The 22,822-nt window shown below is 41.6% G+C and overlaps 1 protein-coding gene across 7 annotated transcripts in view; it reads left to right on the top strand.

Moving 5' to 3' along the window:
- The window catches only part of LOC110527734 (ubiquitin carboxyl-terminal hydrolase 54), a 117,880-nt gene that overhangs the window by 25,667 nt on the left and 69,391 nt on the right, over positions 1-22,822 (top strand). For 4 of the 7 annotated variants that reach the window (XM_090238417.1, XM_090238410.1, XM_090238415.1 and 1 more), the window contains exon 2: positions 840-941. The gene's annotated coding sequence lies outside the window, so the exon portion shown is untranslated. Of the gene's footprint in view, positions 1-827; positions 942-8,973; positions 9,149-22,822 lie in introns of those variants that run through there. The other 3 variants (XM_036983455.2, XM_036983438.2, XM_036983442.2) reach the window with 2 other exon arrangements.

Here is a 22,822-nt window from a genome sequence, read left to right as displayed (position 1 = left end):
GCTACTCAATCCATCCAATCAACAAGTAAGCTATGAAATATTGAAATTTATTAACCACTCGCAGACCAACTAATGGCAGAGACGCATCATCAATAACTGTTTTGCTTGCCTATTGCCTTGCCATACATTTGAATTGAAGCTCTGATTCAATGAGGCACGGTGTGTGAGATTCATAAATATTAAAGTGATTTAGAGGGAGGAGCAAATGGCAAACAGCAATATCACACATGTATTCAATGATAATACAGTGTTTATGTATTGCAGTCTGTGTCACTGACTATAGGAAGGGGAGACATTTTTCTCAGCTAGACCTCGTCCATAATTTAACATTACTAAATGCTTGCTGTGTATTTGAAAATCGAGAAACACCAAAAGAGCCATGAAACAAACACCCTTCAAAATGTATAAAACCGTGTCCCGTGTGGCTCAGTTGGTAGAACATGGCACTTACAACGCCAGGGTTGTGGGTTCGATTCCCACGGGGGGACCAGTAGGAAAATGTATGCCCTCACTACTGTAAGTCGCTCTGGATAAGAACGTCTGCTAAATGACTCAAATGTATAAATGTAAAATACATGTTAGAACTGTTCCCAAAGTTCCCTTTATACTGAAGCACAGCATAAATTCTTCATCTTATATAATGCCTTGTGTATCTCAGCGCTTGTAGAGGTTATGTAAACAGACTCATTGTATGGGGAGCCCTGTCAAGTTCAGTGTGTTTCCTCTTTCCTGGCAGCCCTGCTGAGTGTCTGTCTCTTTAATAGGTGTACAGAGGGGAGGTGGGAGGGGCTTCCTGAGGAAACAGGTATGTGCTGACAGGGATGATGTCATTATTTCAGTGTCACCTGGGAAGACCTACGTTGTAGCGGCTCCACTATCACACCTCACAGCTGCTAGAGAGACCGGAGTGCAGATGCCTCCCAGGCGGCACGTTGATATAAGTAAGTACAGAAAAGAGCTGTCTGTTATTGAAACTGCACTTTTGTCAAGATAAGGGGTTGTCTTACAGTCGGGAAAGCCTGTTTCACAAGTAGCTTAGCAGGTGTGACAGGATGGGAGCGAAGCATCACTGAGCAGCAGACATCACAGACTGTATGTTTCTCCGCCAGTAATCCCTTGTGGGGCATGAATATTGTATTTTTGGAAGCATATTTTAGTCATAAGTATAGATGTGATGACTACAGCTGTCTCTTGAATAAGTAACTGAATGCTAATGTGAGAAGCCACAACCTTGTTTAAAAAGATGCTTTGCTAATTTAATTCAGCAATAAGGCCCGAGGGGGTGTGGTATAGGGCCAATACACCACGGCTCAAGGCTGTTCCAACCCCCGAGGTGCGTTATTGCTATTATAAACTGGTTACAAACAGTAACAGTAAAAAGCAAAACAGTTCAAATAAATGTGCTGTCATACCCGTGTTACACTTTCAGCCAATCAGCATTCAGGGCTTGAATCACCCAGTTTATAATGTCCTTTATGCCATGTCATTGTTGAATACTCCTTCCTCATTGGCTTGAAGGAGATTCCAGAGCGTGCATTATTTCCCTGTAATGCACGGTGTAGTTGCACAGTAGAATTCAATGGCTATAGTTCATTTTTACATTTTGAAAGCTTTTGAAAGCGAAAGTCGAATTGAAAACAGCATTGGTGTTATTGAATTCGATTTTCATAATAGCAAGCTATGATGGTTTGGTTAGCTAAACTAGCAAGCTGTGTGTTTACCACTGCAACTACTGTAGCTATCTAGTAAACTTGCTAGCTACTTCAGTGCATGTTGAACACATTTCTACCTGCAAATTAACACATTTCTAGCGGCAAATGTGTTCAAATATAGCCGTGGTATAAAAGCGATAATCAACTCAGGGCTCTATGCGTTCTCTGGAAAATGATGCAACTCCGTGGAGTTGTCATATATCTTTTATCTTTTCCTGACATTTACATACAGAGAAAAAAACTAAGACACTAGGCAACTTCCCCCTTCAAAAAGTGCCTCATGGGAAACCTTGAAAGATACTCCCTCAATCTGTGTGACTCAAATTACTAAGAAGGTCGAATGACTAAGAAGGGCAAAACAGTCCTAGGAAACCTCTTTGAATGATAAGATACCTATTAGAAGGGCACGGCTTTTACTTAATAGGTGTGTTGTCTAACCAATTGCCTCAGGGTGGTATGACTGAGAACAGCCCCAGGGTGTGTGTGTGTTTAGGTACCATCATATGACTGTGAGTAAACAGTCTCAGCCAAGGTGGCTGACTAAGAGCTAGGTCGGATGATGTCATTCAGGAAGTGGAGTCAGTGGACACAGTGAAATAAGGTACTGTACCGTGGGTCTACTGTACCATACGGCCTGTCACAGAGTCATATGACACATATCTCCATTACTCGTCTTTGTTTGGAACGCTTGAGAGAAGCTAAGTTGCTATTTTGTTTGGCATTTTACCGTCAAAACACAAAGTCCCCTAATTTTGTGTTTCCACACTTTGTTACTATTAATAATTTTGAATATCCCTGTTATGCTCAGGTATTAGATTATTATGACACTAAAGGTTATGCATTTTTGTTATTACATAGAGGCATATGAGCCTTTCAAGTATGATATATTAACTGGAGCAAACTTATACAGTGTAAAAACAATCTTACTCTTGTCTCTCTCTCTCTCTCCCAGAAACATACACACGCACACAAACACATATTTGTTGAAAGAGCAAAACAAAACCCTTTTTAATTGGTCTGGATGTGGACCCCCTCTTTGTTAGCAGGCTGAGTGGGGGCCTTTGGAGAAGAGGAAACTCCTGTTTGAGCAGAACGCCGGTGCATTGTTACGGGGCTAATGCTTTGTTTTCAAATAACAGCTTTTGTCTTCTGAATGAAGGGCCTATTGTGAGAAAGTGTTCTAATTCCCGAATCAAAGCTTGACACAACTTGCAGATTGTGTCCCTTATTTATTTTATTTTATTGAAGTAATCATTGGCTTTTCTTGGAGTAGAGGGGCATCTCCTCTGGAACTGTTCTTATAGGACACCCAGTAGCATTCACGTGGTACACTTTGTTTTCTAGGTTGTGCTTGTGATATTCTCTGGGCTTTATTTCATTCGTGTGCAGATTACAGGCTGTGCTGCAGCTTTCAAAAGTCTTTATTTGATCCGGGTGATGGATGCAGATAAGAGTTGGAGCAGGCACCTGTTGCACTGCAAATTAGCTGGAAAGGGATTTTTTTTTAAATGGACCAATCCTCTCAAATTACAAGCTCCCAACAAAGGAGGAAAGTTTAGAACAGAACCCAATAGGCCTTTTCTTGATGATCACGTTGAGTCACACAATTGTGGTATTTCAATCATATTGTTGCGTTTTTCTCAGAGAACTGTATAAACAAAAATGTGACACACAAAGTAGCCTAACGTGACTTATAATGGATCAGATTGTGTTGTGCTCCATGCTCCTAGTGCTAACACGGACTTCCTTCAGATTAACTCTTTGTATTTTCTCATTAGGGTTTGAATGATTTTGTCCTCCTTTCACACCACAGCTAAAGCTTTCTATATAGTATGTGGTGCTATGGAATTGTAGCAGGGAGTGTGTAGGCAGTCAAACACAGTATTTGTTGACTTAACACGATTACTGTTTACCTAAGCTTCTCCTTATGTGAAGTTCCACAAATGTCCCTTGTGATAAGCACTACCTCATGTGTTGTATGGTGGTGCGTGGAACTTTTCTCCCTGCATTAAAACGTTTAATTTTCCCTCCAATCCCTCCCTGCCCTATCATTTTACAAGTAAAGCCTCACCCTGAGGGTTCACACAACTATTCATCCGCCAATATAAAGTTTAATGTGGGCCGGTCTCTCTCCTCCCTTCCTTCCTCTGTGGAATATACTGAAAATCATCCACCTATTTAGTCATATACAGTTTCGTGTGAAAACTGTTTCCAGTCATGTTGTGTGAATCAACTCACGCTGTTATGACAGACTCGTCTCAGAGTTCAAAGTCGCGTTATGGTCTCTCTCTGGATTGGACATTTGCCACCTTTGAAAGCAACCACTGTTGGATTAAAGATATCACAGCTTGGCTGTGTGCCACTAACACCATAACACAGTCACAAAGCTTGATCAGAGTTAAAGGCCCAGTGCAGTTAAAACTTGATTTCCTGTGTTTTATATATATTTCCAAACTAAGAGGTTGGAATAATAGTTTGAAATTGTGAAAATCATGATAATACATTTTTAGTGTAAGAGTTGTTTGAGAACACCTGACATTTCAGCCTGTTTTGGTGGAATGGAGTTTTTACCTACCTGGTGACATCACCAGACGCTAAATTAGTTCAACCATTACAGTATAAACCCTGTCTGGGGGGGTTCTACTAAACTATATGGAATTGCTTTAAGAAGGTCATACCAAGGATCATTTTGCTACTGGATTTTGAATTTTAAGACCCTTTGAACTATTTTTATTTTTTTTATTTGTCCTTACTGCTATTAGCCTATACAAACACATTGTATAACAGATTCACTACATGGAACAACATATACAAATCTCAAGGAAAATATATAAGAAAGATTAGGAAACACTTTTAAAATGTTTTATTTTTTTTTTTTACATGTATTTAAACCCTTTATTTTTGGAACTAAACAGTCTCCATACATACAGTTGAAGTCGGAAGTTTACATACATTTAGCCAAATACATTTAAACACAGTTTTTCACAATTCCTAACATTTAATCCAAGTAAAAATTCCATGTTTTAGGCCTGTTAAGACCACCACTTTTTTTTAAGAATGTGAAATGTCAGAATAATAGTAAAGAGAATTATTTATTTCAGCTTTTATTTCTTTCATCACATCCCCAGTGGCTCAGAAGTTTACATACACTCAATTAGTATTTGGTAGCGTTGCCTTTAAATTGTTTAACTTGGGTCAAACGTTTCGGGTAGCCTTCCACAAGCTTCCCACAATAAGCTGGGTGAATTTTGGCCCATTCCTCCTGACAGAGCTGGTGTAACTGAGTCAGGTTTGTAGGCCTCCTTGCTCGCACACGCTTTTTAAGTTCTGCCCACAAATTTCTATAGGATTGAGGTCAGTGCTTTGTGATGGCCACTCCAATACCTTGACTTTGTTGTCCTTAAGCAATTTTGCCACAACTTTGGAAGTATGCTTTGGGTCATTGTCCATTTGGAAGACCCATTTGCGAACAAGCTTTAACTTCCTGACTGATGTCTTGAGATGTTGCTTCAATATATCCACCTAATTTCCCACCTCATGATGCCATCTATTTTGTGAAGTGCACCAGTCCCTCCTGCAACAAAGCACCCCCACAACATGTCTGTAAACAATTGTTGGAAAAATTACTTGTGTCATGCACAAAGTAGATGTCCTAACCGACTTGCCAAAGTTATAGTTTGTTAGCAAGAAATTTGTGGAGTGGTTGAAAAATTAGTTTTAATGACTCCAACCTAAGTGAATGTAAACTTCCGACTTCCGACTGTACTCCCATTAATGTTTTCAGCTGATGCTGGGGGAACTTCAGACGAGTCTTGTAGTGGGCATCCTAGTTCAAAACAACTGACAGGTTTGTGAGAGCAGTGGTGGAAGAAGTACCCTATTGTTGTACTTGAGTAAAAGTAAAAAATAAGTTAATAGAAAATGACTCAAGTGAAAATCAAAGTCACGCAGTAAAATCCTACTTGAGTAAAAGTAGAAATGACTCAAGTGCAAATCAAAGTAAAAAAAAAAAATCTAAATCCTACTTGAGTAAAAGTCTAAAAGTATTTGGTTTTAAATGTACTTAAGTATCAGAAGTACATTTAATTGCTAAAATATACTTTAGTATCAAAAGTAAAAGTAATTGTATAAGTAATTTCAAATTCCTTATATTATGCAAACCAGAGAGCACCATTTTCTTGTTTTTTACATTTACGGATAGCCAGGGGCACGCTCCAACACTCACACATAATTTACAAACGAAGCATGTGTTTAGTGAGTCCGCCAGATCAGCGGGGCGCCAGGTAGCCTAGTGGTTAGAGAGTCAGACTAGTAACCGAAAGGCTGCTAGATTGAATCCCAGAGCTGACAAGGTAAAAATATGTCGTTGTGCCCCTGAACAAGGCAGTTATTATAAATAAGAATTTGTTCTTTACTGACTTGCTTAGTTAAATAAAAAAATAAATAAAAAAATGTTCTCTTGATAAGTGTGTGAATCAAACCATTTTCATGTCCTGCTAAGCATTCAAAATATAATGAGTACTTTTGGGTGTCAGGGAAACTATATGGAAGTAAAAGTTATATATGAAGTAAAAGTTTTACAAAATATAAATAGTAAAAAGTAAAGTACAGATGCTCCAAAAAACGTAGTAAAGTAGTACTTTACTGCATTGTTACTTAAGTACTTTACACCACTGCAGACGAGTAGTCCAAACTATTCAGGCGCGACAGACAGAAGTTGGCAGATCGGCTGTACCGACTTCAGACGAGTGCCAAGACACTTGTGGGTGTCGTAGAGCAAAACGGAGAACCCTATCATATTCGTGAGAGTCTCATCTTTCCATAGAGGGGTCATAACCGTTCAGTCCCTACAGACGGTTTTGTGAGAAGACCGATTTTCATGATATCTGGGGGAAAAAACACTCTCTAGCGCTGTCACCTTTCAGCGCAGATGCGGAAGTGCGACATCGGTGGATGTTGTTGATTGAGACACATCTAATGCAACAGAAAACTATAACTATTACTTGAGAAATTGCTCTTTGCGAAGAAGCTTTTTTTGTTTATTTTGTATCATGTTAATTAAAAACAAGCACAGTAAGGTACTTAATTATTGTCCAGAAATGATTTACTATTGAGATAAACCATCTGCATTGGACCTTTTAATGAAGGACACTGAACAGAGAAACTGTGGCGTTATTCATTTCTAATGAACACCACCTCATACTATTTGTATCAAGGAGTACTCGTACAGATGTAGGATCTTAATTTCGTCACCCAGTTGCAGGATAACTTTTACATTGTAGTGTATTTGAGGTTTAAAAAAGGCTTCTGAAGTTTTAATTTCCACTTTGAAATTTCAGACTTGATTTTCCCTTACTAAACATGTATCAACCCCTACAAAAAATATCCATTCATTATAACCCACATAATAATTCACATTCATGTTGTGTTGCTGCAGGATTGTTTTCCTGCTGTAGCAAACTGGCTCAAATTTAAGGAGTTCCCGGACTGGCAGAGCTCCAGATTAAAGGGTAACATAGCCCTTGGAAGAGGACTATGTGGCTCATAGCTGCGTAGCCCTCAGACCGGGTGTAAACATTCCTTGAGAATGAAAATGGCTGTGTGTTAGAAATGTGGTGTGGTAGCTGTTGCGCACTCAATAGCGTAAACTGCTTGGGTAATTCCCATTGTCAAGAGTAGCACAAGAGCTGAAGTACTACCCACTGGGCACAGACGTCAGTTCAACGTCCACTTTTGATTTACATTTGGTTGAGTTTTCAACTTACGTAAATGATAAGTGAAATCAACAAAACATTTCACCATGTCATTGGATTTAGGTTAAAATACTTTTTGCAAGTCCAATCAGTTTCCCACGTTGTTTCAATGTCATTTTTTGGGTTTGAAATGATGTAGAAACAACTTTGATTCAACCCGGTTTTGCCCAGGGGTAATTTGTCTCTTACCTTTGATAATTACACAAGTTTTTATATACTTTATGTTGTTGTTGTATTTTACCGCCTTTTTCTCCCAATTTCAATTTTGTCTCATCGCTGCAACTTCCCCAACGGGCTTGGGAGAGGTGAAGGTCGAGTCATGACTCGCCAAACCGCCCTCCTTAACCCCCACCCGCTTAACCGGGAAGCCAGATGCACCAATGTGTCGCAGGAAACACAATTCAACTCACAACCGAAGTTAGCCTGCAGGCGCCCGGCCCGCCACAAGCAGTTGCTAGAACCCAGGCCAAACCCTCCCCTAACCCAGACAATGCTGGGCCAATTGTGCGCCACCCTATGGGGCTCCCGGTCACGGCCGGTTGTGACAGTGACACCTCAAGCACTGCGATGCCGTTCCTTAGACCGCTGCGCCACTCGGGAGGCCATTTAGACACTTTCAAAAAAAATTATAGTTGGCTACAACCCCAAGGCATGCGTAACACCCTCAATGCTGATTGCTGAAATACCTGTTCTAATATAGGGGCCAATTAGTTGCCATCTATTGATTTTGACATGTGATGGCTCTAATCATTACAGAAGTCAATAGCGTACCCTCTACTGAATATACAGTAGGTCTGTGGCTGGTTAATGTCACCATCCAGACAAATTCAAAATGGGTATGGTGAAGCTCATAATATTTGAGTGCACACCCAGGTCCTACAGAGGGTAGTGTGTACGGCCCAGTACATCACTGGGGCCAAGCTTCCTGTCATCCAGGACCTCTATACCAGGCGGTGTCAGAGGAAGGCCCTAAAAATTGTCAAAGACTCCAGCCACCCTAGTCAGACTGTTCTCTCTGCTACCGCACGGCAAGCTGTACCAGAGTGCCAAGTCTAGATCCAAGAGGCTTCTAAATAGCTTCTACCCCCAAGCCATAAGACTCCTGAACATCTAATCAAATGGCTACCCAGACTATTTGCATTGCTCCCCACCCCCCCCCCCCCCTCTTTAAGCCGCTCTTACCGGGCATGATTACTAATATTATTTTATGTAAAATTATCCAATAGCCTATTTCAAAGTTGATGAGGCTACATATAATTACAACTTCCTCCCACTATTAACATCGTATAGTCATTATTATTAAGCTACTCAGTATGACCATTATCACAGCAGAACACTGCTGAACTGAGTAATATTTTTTTCTGTACAGAATGTTTCTCGCTACGGTCTGCACGGTCGAGTACCATCAAACATGAAAAAAGTGTCGTGTCTGTTTCTCAAACGCCCCCTCCACTGTGATTTTATTTGGGAGACTGCCTGCGTTGTTTCGGTCGGCAGGTAATGGCGCCACCCCTCCCCCCAGCCCAGCTTCCAACCCAGCACAGTCTCACAGAGCACGTTATGAAGAATTCAATGCCTGCTGAAATTGGTTATGCGGAATTTTTGGGGGGTGTTTGAGAATCCTGCAGCTGAAGCGAAGGTTACTACCGTAGGCTATCCGGAAACATTTTCCCGAATGAAAAGGTAAGTTTGTTCGCGCTACTATTTTAGAGGAATGTGTTTTGATCTGTTGTTTTGAAAATACATGTAAATACATTGGGTTAGGATGTTGTTATTACACAGAACCGTTACTTTCGTACAACTTTACAGCTTTTATTTTGAGTTTTTAGGAATAATTATCAGAGTTTTTTTTGTTGATGTGGTTCCAACTAGAGGCAGGGGAAACACTGAGTATAAGTTTTAGCCCTTGCGCATTGTCTGTGACTAACGGTATATAGAGCTGTTGAACTGAGGCACGGGATGCTGCATTGCTCGGAATCTGTTCATTGTTCTCAGGGAGTTGAGTTGACTAACGAGATGCTTTAAACTTCACTCGCGAGAAACGGTTTAACAGAAATGTTATATGTATCTGTTCATGTATCCACCCTGGAATGTCGCACACCGCGAAATGTTCCTATGTATCGGTGCGATTCATGTAACAACATAAACACATAACGTTGAAAGTATGTTATTCGAATGAATGAATGGGGACTTCCGGTAAACTACCCTACGTTTGATTGTGCTATTCCATAATATGGTGAAATAGAGCGTTTATCTCCAAAATAAACTTCTACCTACGAAATAACAGAATAGCAGTCATGACTAAATTGAGTTCGCTATAAGCTATATGTTTTGACGCACCTGCTCTTCAGGCTACTTGATTTATCTTTGGCGGTTGGAATGAGGACAATATATTTGGTTTGTTTTCATTATTTCAATTTGATATTATACTGACTCCCCTGGCTAACAGCTGTCTTTGCTGCATTGTATAGTGTATTCACATGTAACGTTTGACATAAATGTGTTTAATTCAGAAATTGAAACTAAAATTCTATTGTTCAATTAAAATTAGTGTATTATATTGATACGGGTTAGATGGACTGTAGTTTAATCAAAATAGCCTTAGTCATTTTCCTCTTCATTATGTGATAATTATGTTGTGAATTAGTGTGATCATGAGTCATGATGATTCATATTTTGTTAGGCTATTACTATACATGTTGACCAGTCATCTCTTCACAAATACTTGTTATAGAGACAGACGGATCCACTATCATTGGACTTCCACTTTAACGTCAGAACATCAGTCAAATGAACTGATTTCACCATTACAAGACCGGTCTGCTTCACACTGGGTTCACCTCCAGAACTAATGGACTGTGTTAACAGGCTTTGGTGCCCATGACAGGCCAGGACTCGCTGCACTCTGGCCCACCCACTCTTAGTATTGACATACTAATGGTGTGTACAACGTTCCTTTTGCTGAAACCATAGGCAAACTCTTCTTTCATAAGCAAATGTATAATCTGTCAGTGCAACTGTTGCATCAGGTGTCTGGATTCATGTCTGAGAATGATGGAAGGAATTTGGTTGACCCATAATGACATCACCAGGTCATGTCCTCTGAAAGGCTGGGTGGATTTTTTGTTGTTGCCATATTGCTCATATACACTAATTTCATATCAGAAGTGCTAATGAGCTAGGGGCTAGGGGTTGGTTTGGTATAAGAATTTAGCGTCTCTGGGGCAAGGCGTGTCTGTGTGTTTTGGCCGTTTTGTGTCGAAAGCAGTCAAGGCTCATTAACACATACGGCCAACATCACAGCATCTATCGCTCTCCCTTTCTCTCTCTCTCTATCTCTCTCTCTCTCTCTCTCTCTCTCTCTCTCTCTCTCTCTCTCATTCCCCACTCTTCTATTCCTCACCCAGTTTTCACCCCCATTTTATATATGGCTGGTCATCGAAGGACACAATATAGGCCTACCATTTGTGACGGACATGGTTCATATGGGAGTTCTGTACGATAATTTTATTGTATTGTGTAATAGCAATCATATTGGTCATGGTAACACAGGTAAGATTACTTCCACACAAGGTGTTTTTGCTTATTGGGATCCCCTAGCAATGACAATTTTCTGTGCTGTAGGTCTGATGTTATTTATGTTTAGGCAGGAAGCAGAGCAGTATTTAATCCAAGCTAAAAAGGCAGGGGCTAGCTGTAAACACAGAAGATGCCAATTTTTGACTTAGTTTATGTTATCCTCCGCTGCATTTGTATTTGCCCTATGCTGGTTCAGAAATGGCTCGGGGTTAGAAAAGCAAATGCAAAAATAATTACGAGTGGGAATCTATCACTTAGGCCTATGAGCAAATAAACAATTATTGAAAAAAGAAAATACAAAAACATTGTATTTACACATTCATCATCATTAAGCTCCTTTTGAAGTGTGGCTCCCAATGGAACAAGTGATGTAGGGCTGCCTTGGAAGTGTGTTTTAGTAACGTTACTGCCTCAGCTCCTGTGTTTGGGCTGTTGTGTTTCTGTTGACCTTACCACTCTTGTTTTATTGAATTGATCCCAAGTTGTGTTATCCCATCGAAATCAAATAAAACTGTATTGGTCGCGTACACAGATTTGCAGGTGTTAACGAAGGTGAAGCGAAATATTTGTGTTTCTAGTTCCAACAGTGCAATAATACAAAAAAAATGTAAGAAATATCAGAAGGAGTCTGGAATATATACACTACATGGCCAAAAGTCTGTGGACACCCCTTCAAATGAATGGATTCGACTAGTTCAGCCACACCCGTTGCTAACAGGTGTATAAAATTAAAATTAAGCATACAGCCATGCAATTTCCATATAAAAAAAACATTAGGAGTAGAATGGCATGTACTGAAGAGCTCAGTGACTTTTAAAGTGGCACCGTCATAGGATGCCACCTTTCCAACAAGTCAGTTTTTCAAATTTCTGCCCTGCTACAGCTGCCCCTGTCAACTGTAATTTATGAAGTGGAAACATCTAGGAGCAACAATGGCTCAGCCACAAAGTGGTAGGCCACACAAGCTTTTTTTAGTTGAGCAGTCTAAAATATATATATATATATTTATATATATATATTATGACACATGAGACACCTGTCTGATTCACACCTGTCAGAGGGGACTAATCCATTGCAGAGGCCGCGGGATGGCACACCAGTATCACCAGTTGTACATTTACCGTTAATTCCCATAATTTCTAATCTACAATGTTTGTTTGGTTAAGGTCATTTATGTTAATGTGTTCAATATATTATGTTGCAAGTTTTCTAGCAGGAGCTTCAGGCCTGACCCAAGTTAATAGTGATACAATGTTTCAAGTTCATTGCAGACAGGCCATGCGTAGCCAATGTGATTTATAGGATATTTATTTTTATCAGGATATTTTCTGCCTGCAGGCTGCAATGTTTTTATTTGTTGGCTTTATGTAGGCTATTTTTACATAGTTGGCAATGGAAATTACTTTTAGAATTTTGATTAACCACATGATAATGATTTTGAGATACAAAGGCATTATTATAAATTAAATGAAACTGTTCCACGAAAATGTGCATATAAAAATCATAACTGGCACTCAGATGGTAGAAATTGTAAGACAAATTGGCACTCCAGATGGAAAAGGTTGTCAATCTGCGAAGGCCAGCAGCAGCGGGAGGAAGAGGGTCGGGAACAGTTTTCTTTTTTTTTCTGGTTAGGTTATCTTGATCTCTGGCTCCCTCGAGTCATTTGTGTGTCTTAATTATTTAGTCACAGTGTGCTTAAAGCATCAGACATGCTCAGTAGCCTACATATAGTTGATTTTATTATAACACACATTGTGTAGGGAAAAAGACTTGTTTAAAAATGTAGACCAATCGATTGGTCGAAAGAACAGATGACTAGTTCAACAAAGATTTGTTTTAGTCGGGGACAGCCCAGGTGTGTATAAACAGCATGAACAGTATATGAATAGGAAAAGTGTGTACAGCAGTAGTTTAACAGGATGAGCCTGGACTAGAATACAGTATATACATATCAAGTGGGTAAAACAGTATGCAAACATTATTAAATTGACCAGTGTTCAATGACTCTATGTACGTAGGGCAGCAGTCTCTAAGTTGCAGGGTAGAGTACCGGGTGGGAGCCGGCTAGTAACAGTGATTAAAGTTCAGGGCAGGGTACTGGGCGGACGCATGTCTGTCGGCGCCATCTTGCTTCTATCCATCCACCCCCCTGCTATGCTGAGAGTTGAGTTCACATGGCTTCTTGGCCCGGGTTCAGGTGGCACTTTATCATACAGATGGTAAGATGAATAAGCAGGCCTGGGTGCCAGGACAAAGGGACATTGAGTGCTGGATGCCTGCGAGAGAGAGAGAGAAACAGAGAAAAGTGATAGTGCTACAAAGTGTGACCAATTTTGCTGTGCGACCAGGAGTTTTATTTTGGGAGCCTAGCGACTAGGAAAAAAATCTCCCAGATAATTATTGTTGTACTGATAAGGCTCCGCTGTACAGTTGATTCCGAGGTCCTGAGAAAATAGCACAACCAGGTCAAAAGATCTGGGCCCGGTTTCCCAAAAGCATCTTGTTCATCATTAGAACTTTCGTTGAAGCATCGTTAAATATCCGAGCTGTTTCCCAACACCATCAACACCGTTGTTACTAAGGTTGCACAAAACGCTCGTTATTTACTAACAGCCTCAGACCACTCTAAGTGCCTCGACAGATACGTTTTCCCCCTACCGCGTCACTTTATACACAGGGGATCTCTGTGACCGCTGTTGACTTCACAATGAAGTTGACTACAAATACAAAGTTGCACAATGTCTTTGTAATTGTTACAAACAAGCGAGGGATAAACATGAAAACCGAGCTGATTGCACTAAAAGATAAATAGCCTACAGTATAGGCTACATAGGCCTATATAATTTTATAATATTGAAACCAATTTCATGTTCGTTCGAGTTCTATTTTGCTAATTGTAAGCTACTGTAATTTTTGCCTCCATATATTTCACAATATGTAACAACAACAACAAATCTCGATTTAGGGAATTATCATAGAATAAGCATAGAATATTTGCAGCCATACGTGATGTCATCTTTCTAGGAGCTGATCCATTGTCAATATTGTGGAAGCACCTCCTTTGTTTCGATTCACATATCCATCAGGGACGCAAAAAGACAATACAGACTCAAACTTGAATTGATGTTTGACAACTCAGATTCGCATCACATGTGGCAAGGACTACAGACTATCACAGACTACAACGTCAAATCCAACTGTGCGGTGCCATCCAAAGCCTTCCTCCCAGACGAGCTTAACACATTCTATGCTCGCTCCGAGGTAGACAATACTGAGCCATTCAGGCAGACTCTCGCTGCTCCGGAAGACCAGGTGTTTTCGCTCTCCGAGGCTGACGTGAAGAAAACTCTCAAAAGAGTGCATACTCGCCAAGCCGCCGACCCAGATGGCATCCCTGGCCACGTCCTCAGAGTGTGTGCTGACCAGCTGGCGGGCGTCTTCTCGGACAACTTCAACCTGTCCCTGTTCCTGTCCCAGGCTGTAGTCCCCACCTGCTTAAAGGTACCACCATCGTCTCTGTGCCCAAGAAAGACAAGGTGACATGCCCAAATGGCTATCGCCCCATTGCGCTCACCTCAATTATCGTGAAGTGGTTTAAGAGGCTGTTCATGGCCAACATCAAGGCCAGCATGCCAGGCACACTGGACTCACTCCAATTTGCCTACCGCTCAAACAGATCCACGGAAAATGCCATTTCCGTAGCTATTCACAAGGCTCAGAGCCCTGGGCCTGGACATCACCCTCTGCAACTGGATCCTGGACTTCCTGACGAGCCGACCACAGGCTGTGAGGATTGGCAACAACACCTCCTCCACACTGACTCTTAACACAGGGTCCCCCCAAGGATGTGTCCCCAGTCCTCTGTACTCCCTGTTCACCCACGACTGTGTGGCTTTTTACATTTTTTCACCTTTAAGCTAGTTGAGAACAAGTTCTCATTTGCAACTGCGACTTGGCCAAGATAAAGATTAGCAGTTCGACACATACAACAACACAGTTACACATGGAATGAACAAAACATACAGTCAATAATACAGTAGAAAAAAGAAAAGGTCTATATACAGTGAGTGCAAATAAGGTCAAATAAGGGAGTTAAGGCAATAAATAGGCCATGGTGGCGAAGTAATTACAATATGGCAATTAAACACTGGAATGGTAGACGTGCAAAAGATGGATGTGCAAGTAGAGATGCTGTGGTGCAAAAGGAGCTAAATAAATAAATACAGTATGGGAATGAAGTAGATAGATGGGCTGTATACAGATGGGCTATGAACAGGTGCAGTGATCTGTGAGCTGCTCTGACAGATGGTTCTTAAAGCTAGTGAGGGAGATGGGAATCTCCAGCTTCAGTGATTTTTGCAGTTCGTTCCAGTCAGTGGCAGCAAAGAACAGGAAGGTAAGGCGACCAAAGGAGGAATTGGCTTTGGGGGTGACCAGTGAGATATACCTGCTGGAGCGTGTGCTACGAGTGGGTGCTGCTATGTTGACCAGCGAGCTGCGATAGGGCGGGCCTTTACCTAGCAGAGACTTGTAGATAACCTGTAGCCAGTGGGTTTGGCAACGAGGGCCAGCCAACGAGAGCGTACAGGTCGCAGTGGTGGGTAGTATATGGGGCTTTGGTGACAAAACGGATGGCACTGTGATAGACTACATCCAGTTTGCTGAGTAGAGTGTTGGAGGCTATTTTATAGATGACATCGCTGAAGTCAAGGATCGGTAGGATGGTCAGTTTTACGAGGGTATGTTTAGCAGCATGAGTGAAGGAAGCTTTGTTGCGAAATAGGAAGCCGATTCTAGATTTAATTTTTGATTGGAGATGCTTAATGTGAGTCTGGAAGGAGAGTTTACAGTCTAGCCAGACACCTATGTATTTGTAGTTATCCACGTATTCTAAGTCAGAGCCGTCCAGAGTAGTGATGCTGGATGGGCGATGATCGGTTGAATAGCATGCATTTAGTTTTTATTTGCGATAGAGATAGGTCTGTAGCAGTTTGGGTCTAGAATGTCTCCCCCTTTGAAGAGGGGGATGACCGCGGCAGCTTTCCAATCTTTGGGAATCTCAGACGATACAAAAGAGAGGTTGAACAGGCTAGTAATAGGTAGTTGCAACAATTTCAGCAGATAATTTAAGAAAGAGAGGGTCCAGATTGTCTAGCCCGGCTGATTTGTAGGGGTCCAGATTTTGCAGCTCTTTCAGAACATCAGCTATCTGGATATGGGTGAAGGAGAAATGGTGGGAGCTTGGGCGGGTTGCTGTGGAGGGTGCCGGGCAGTTGACCAGGGTAGGGGTAGCCAGGTGGAAAGCATGGCCAGCCTTAGAAAAATGCTTATTGAAATTCTCTATTATTGTGGATTTGTCGGTTGTAACAGTGTTTCCTAGCCTCAGAGCAGTGGGTAGCTGGGATGAGGTGCTCTTATTCTCCATGGACTTTACAGTGTCCCAGAACTTTTTTGAGTTTGTACTGCAGGATGCACATTTCTGTTTAAAAAAGCTAGCCTTAGCTTTTCTAACTGCCTGTGTATATTGGTTCCTAACTTCCCTGAAAAGTTGCATATCACGGGGGCTATTCGATGCTAATGCAGAACGCCACAGGATGTTTTGTGCTGGTCAAGGGCAGACAGGTCTGGAGTGAACCAAGGGCTATATCTATTCCTGGTTCTACATTTTTTGAATGGGGCATGCCTATTTAAGATGGTGAGGAAGGCACTTTTAAAGAATAACCAGGCATCCTCTACTGTCGGGATGAGGTCAATGTCGTTCCAGGATACCCCGGCCAGGTCGATTAGAAAGGCCTGCTCGCAGAAGCGTTTTAGGGAGCGTTTGACTGTGATGAGGGGTGGTCGTTTGCTCGCAGACCCATTACGGATGCAGGCAATGAGGCAGTGATCGCTGAGATCTTGGTTGAAAACAGCAGAGGTGTATTTGGAGGGTGAGTTAGTTAGGATGATATCTATGAGGGTGCCCGTGTTTACGGATTTGGGGTTATATCTGGTAGGTTCATTGATAAGTTGTGTGAGATTGAGGGCATCAAGCTTAGATTGTAGGATGGTCGGGGTGTTAAGCATGTCTCAGTTTAGGTCACCTACAGTGCCTTGCGAAAGTATTCGGCCCCCTTGAACTTTGCAACCTTTTGCCACATTTTAGGCTTCAAACATAAAGATATAAAGCTGTATTTGTTTGTGAAGAATCAACAACAAGTGGGACACAATCATGAAGTGGAACGACATTTATTGGATATTTCAAACTTTTTTAACAAATCAAAAACTGAAAAATTGGGCGTGCAAAATTATTCAGCCCCCTTAAGTTAATACTTTGTAGCGCCACCTTTTGCTGCGATTACAGCTGTAAGTCGCTTGGGGTATGTCTCTATCAGTTTTGCACATCGAGAGACTGAAATTTTTTCCCATTCCTCCTTGCAAAACAGCTCGAGCTCAGTGAGGTTGGATGGAGAGCATTTGTGAACAGCAGTTTTCAGTTCTTTCCACAGATTCTCGATTGGATTCAGGTCTGGACTTTGACTTGGCCATTCTAACACCTGGATGTGTTTATTTTTGAACCATTCCATTGTAGATTTTGCTTTATGTTTTGGATCATTGTCTTGTTGGAAGACAAATCTCCGTCCCAGTCTCAGGTCTTTTGCAGACTCCATCAGGTTTTCTTCCAGAATGGTCCTGTATTTGGCTCCATCCATCTTCCCATCAATTTTAACCATCTTCCCTGTCCCTGCTGAAGAAAAGCAGGCCCAAACCATGATGCTGCCACCACCATGTTTGACAGTGGGGATGGTGTGTTCAGCTGTGTTGCTTTTACGCCAAACATAACGTTTTGCATTGTTGCCAAAAAGTTCCATTTTGGTTTCATCTGACCAGAGCACCTTCTTCCACATGTTCGGTGTGTCTTCCAGGTGGCTTGTGGCAAACTTTAAACGACACTTTTTATGGATATCTTTAAGAAATGGCTTTCTTCTTGCCACTCTTCCATAAAGGCCAGATTTGTGCAATATACGACTGATTGTTGTCCTATGGACAGAGTCTCCCACCTCAGCTGTAGATCTCTGCAGTTATTCCAGAGTGATCATGGGCCTCTTGGCTGCATCTCTGATCAGTCTTCTCCTTGTATGAGCTGAAAGTTTAGAGGGACGGCCAGGTCTTGGTAGATTTGCAGTGGTCTGATACTCCTTCCATTTCAATATTATCGCTTGCACAGTGCTCCTTGGGATGTTTAAAGCTTGGGAAATCTTTTTGTATCCAAATCCGGCTTTAAACTTCTTCACAACAGTATCTCGGACCTGCCTGGTGTGTTCCTTGTTCTTCATGATGCTCTCTGCGCTTTTAACGGACCTCTGAGACTATCACAGTGCAGGTGCATTTATACGGAGACTTAATTACACACAGGTGGATTGTATTTATCATCATTAGTAATTTAGGTCAACATTGGATCATTCAGAGATCCTCACTGAACTTCTGGAGAGAGTTTGCTGCACTGAAAGTAAAGGGGCTGAATAATTTTGCACGCCCAATTCTTCAGTTTTTGATTTGTTAAAAAAGTTTGAAATATCCAATAAATGTCGTTCCACTTCTTGATTGTGTCCCACTTGTTGTTGATTCTTCACAAAAAAATACAGTTTTATATCTTTATGTTTGAAGCCTGAAATGTGGCAAAAGGTCGCAAAGTTCAAGGGGGCCGAATTCTTCCGCAAGGCACTGTAGCAGCACGAGCTCAGATGATAGATGGGGGGGCAATCAAATCACATATGGTGTCGAGGGCACAGCTGGGGGCAGAGGGTGGTCTATATCAAGCGGCAACGGAGAGAGGCTTGTTTCTGGAAAGGTTCATTTTTAGAAGTAGAAGCTCAAATTGTTTGGGTACAGACCTGGATAGTAAGACAGAACTCTGCAGGTTATCTTTGCAGTAAATTGCAACACCGCCCCCTTTGGCAGTTCTATCTTGTCGGAAAATGTTATAGTTAGGAATGGAAATGTCAAGGTTTCTGGTGGTCTTCCTAAGCCAGGATTCAGACACGGCTAGGACATCTGGATTGGTGGAGTGTGCTAAAGCAGTGAATAAAAAAAACTTAGGGAGGAGGCTTCTAGTGTTAACATGCATGAAACCAAGGCTTTTACGGTTGCAGAAGTCAACAAATGAGAGAGCCTGGGGGATGGGAGTGGAGGTAGACACTGCAGGGCCTGGATTCACCTCTACATCACCGGAGGAACAGAGGAGAAGTAGGATAAGGGTACGGCTAAAGGCTAACAGAACTGGACGCCTAGTACGTTCAGAACAGAGAGTAAAAGGAGTAGATTTCTGGGCATGGTAGAATTTTTTCAAGGCATAATGTACAGACAAAGGTATACAGTGCCTTGCGGAAGAATTCGGCCCCCTTGAACTTTGCGACCTTTTGCCACATTTCAGGCTTCAAACATAAAGATATAAAACTGTATTTTTTTGTGAAGAATCAACAACAAGTGGGACACAATCAAGAAGTGGAACGACATTTATTGGATATTTCAAACTTTTTTAACAAATCAAAAACTGAAGAATTGGGCGTGCAAAATTATTCAGCCCCTTTACTTTCAGTGCAGCAAACTCTCTCCAGAAGTTCAGTGAGGATCTCTGAATGATCCAATGTTGACCTAAATTACTAATGATGATAAATACAATCCACCTGTGTGTAATTAAGTCTCCGTATAAATGCACCTGCACTGTGATAGTCTCAGAGGTCCGTTAAAAGCGCAGAGAGCATCATGAAGAACAAGGAACACACCAGGCAGGTCCAAGATACTGTTGTGAAGAAGTTTAAAGCCGGATTTGGATACAAAAAGATTTCCCAAGCTTTAAACATCCCAAGGAGCACTGTGCAAGCGATAATATTGAAATGGAAGGAGTATCAGACCACTGCAAATCTACCAAGACCTGGCCGTCCCTCTAAACTTTCAGCTCATACAAGGAGAAGACTGATCAGAGATGCAGCCAAGAGGCCCATGATCACTCTGGAATAACTGCAGAGATCTACAGCTGAGGTGGGAGACTCTGTCCATAGGACAACAATCAGTCGTATATTGCACAAATCTGGCCTTTATGGAAGAGTGGCAAGAAGAAAGCCATTTCTTAAAGATATCCATAAAAAGTGTTGTTTAAAGTTTGCCACAAGCCACCTGGAAGACACACCGAACATGTGGAAGAAGGTGCTCTGGTCAGATGAAACCAAAATGGAACTTTTTGGCAACAATGCAAAACGTTATGTTTGGCGTAAAAGCAACACAGCTGAACACACCATCCCCACTGTCAAACATGGTGGTGGCAGCATCATGGTTTGGGCCTGCTTTTCTTCAGCAGGGACAGGGAAGATGGTTAAAATTGATGGGAAGATGGATGGAGCCAAATACAGGACCATTCTGGAAGAAAACCTGATGGAGTCTGCAAAAGACCTGAGACTGGGACGGAGATTTGTCTTCCAACAAGACAATGATCCAAAACATAAAGCAAAATCTACAATGGAATGGTTCAAAAATAAACACATCCAGGTGTTAGAATGGCCAAGTCAAAGTCCAGACCTGAATCCAATCGAGAATCTGTGGAAAGAACTGAAAACTGCTGTTCACAAATGCTCTCCATCCAACCTCACTGAGCTCGAGCTGTTTTGCAAGGAGGAATGAGAAAAAATTTCAGTCTCTCGATGTGCAAAACTGATAGAGACATACCCCAAGCGACTTACAGCTGTAATCGCAGCAAAAGGTGGCGCTACAAAGTATTAACTTAAGGGGGCTGAATAATTTTGCACGCCCAATTTTTCAGTTTTTGATTTGTTAAAAAAGTTTGAAATATCCAATAAATGTCGTTCCACTTCATGATTGTGTCCCACTTGTTGTTGATTCTTCACAAACAAATACAGCTTTATATCTTTATGTTTGAAGCCTAAAATGTGGCAAAAGGTCGCAAAGTTCAAGGGGGCCGAATACTTTCGCAAGGCACTGTAGTAGGATGTGAATATAGTGGGGGTAAACCTGTGCATATAGTGATAATGAAAGAGATATTGTCTCTAGAAATAGCATTTAAACCAGGTGATGTCACTGCGTGTGTGGGGGGTGGAACTAAATTGTTAGCCGAGGCGTGTTGAGCAGTGCTAGAGGCTCTACAGTGAAATAAAACAATAGTTACAAACCAGAACAGCAATCGACACGGCATGGTGACGTTAGGCAAAGGCATGCGTAGCCGGGTGATCATACAAGTCCAGTGCGTGGCCTTAGAGGGATGACGTGACGGAGGGAAGTCTGTTGTGCCCACCTCGTGCATTTACATCAGCGGACGGATCAGCAGGGCTCCATGTGGTAAACCAGGCCAATTGGAAAAATATGTAGAGTGGCCGAAGAAATATGTCCGAAGGGCCTCTTAAGCCAGCAGTCCAATGTGCTTAAGATCGCTAGCAGGCCACAGATTAGTGGCTGTGCGTTCAAGGGTCGTTAGCTGCTATAATTCCAGGTGGAAAAAAATATATTAAAAAAATATCATAATAAATGTAAAAATAAATAAATAATAATAATATGTTCAGAGCTTGCGGTAGGAATCCGCAGATATCGAGAAGAATAAGTCCGACTAGCTCTAGTTTGAGTCACGCTGTACAGACTGGCGAGAGTCTGAGTGAGCTTTCACAAAGAGTGAGCTTTGCACAGTACCGACTCCATCATCAAGTTTGCTGACGAGACCATGGCATGATAACCAACAACGATGAGTCAGCCTATCGGGAGGAGGTAAGTGAACTGGCATTGTGGTGTCATGACAACAACCTCTCCCTCAACTTCAGCAAAACAAAGGAGTTGATTGTTGACTTCAGGAAGCAGAGGAGGGAACATGCCCCAATCCACATCAACAGGACTGCAGTAGAGAGAGTCACAAGTTTGAAGTTCCTCAGCATCCACATCACGAGGACTTGTTTGTCACTTGTTAGCAAACGTTCTCTCTGGGTGGTGTTTTGAGGAACGCATGTTACATCTTTGGCTGTTGTAGCTAGCTAACAACCTGGCAGAATAGGAAGTCTACATTCAATGTAATACACGAGTTGAATCAAAACATGTTTTACACCCTAGTTCATGAATGAATGCTTGGAGTCTTCACAGATCCTGTGACATAAAACACTAACTTTCTATCCTTGCATTTATTTGTCATTATTAACAAATAAGAATTTAATTAAAACATTGAACTTAAGCCCTGTACTAATTATGGGTCTTGGTTATCGCTTAAAATACACTGTATGTGTAACTATGCCTACTTAACTTTCACTGTGAAAGGGCTCTCCTGGGCACACATATCCAAAATAATGTAGGTCTATGCAGTTGCAAAATCGAATGCTTCTAACCAAAGAGTCAACTATAGGCCTACTTTCATTAACGTGTACTTGTTGGATGGATTGGATGCGGCATTGGTGTCTAGCTGTAGGGGTGTCGTCTAGTGATATTGTCGACCGTCAGCTGATCCAGGAAAGAAAACAAACATTGTTAGAAAAGAATAAAGGTAAATAAATGATCTGCTACTTCTGGTCACGGATGGCAGGGAGAACACCAGCACCCACGAGCACCTGAAAAACAAAGCAATGAGTGATTTAAAGAGCTGACTGACAACAGCAAACAATGATACATCAATGGATAGATGTATGAATTGGAATACAGGATATTTTTTATCAACGCCGCATGGCAAACAAATAGCAAAAAATGAGGAAGTACAAATGAAAATCAATGTGTAAAGGAGCTCAGCTAAAGCTGAAATTCAGCACTACTGAG

The sequence above is a fragment of the Oncorhynchus mykiss genome, chromosome 1 (assembly GCF_057628025.1).
Source record: "Oncorhynchus mykiss isolate SJ-2025 chromosome 1, ASM5762802v1, whole genome shotgun sequence".
In the NCBI taxonomy this organism is placed as follows: domain Eukaryota; kingdom Metazoa; phylum Chordata; class Actinopteri; order Salmoniformes; family Salmonidae; genus Oncorhynchus; species Oncorhynchus mykiss.
Note: the sequence above shows the minus strand (reverse complement) of the source record. Positions and strands in the feature narration are given on the sequence as shown.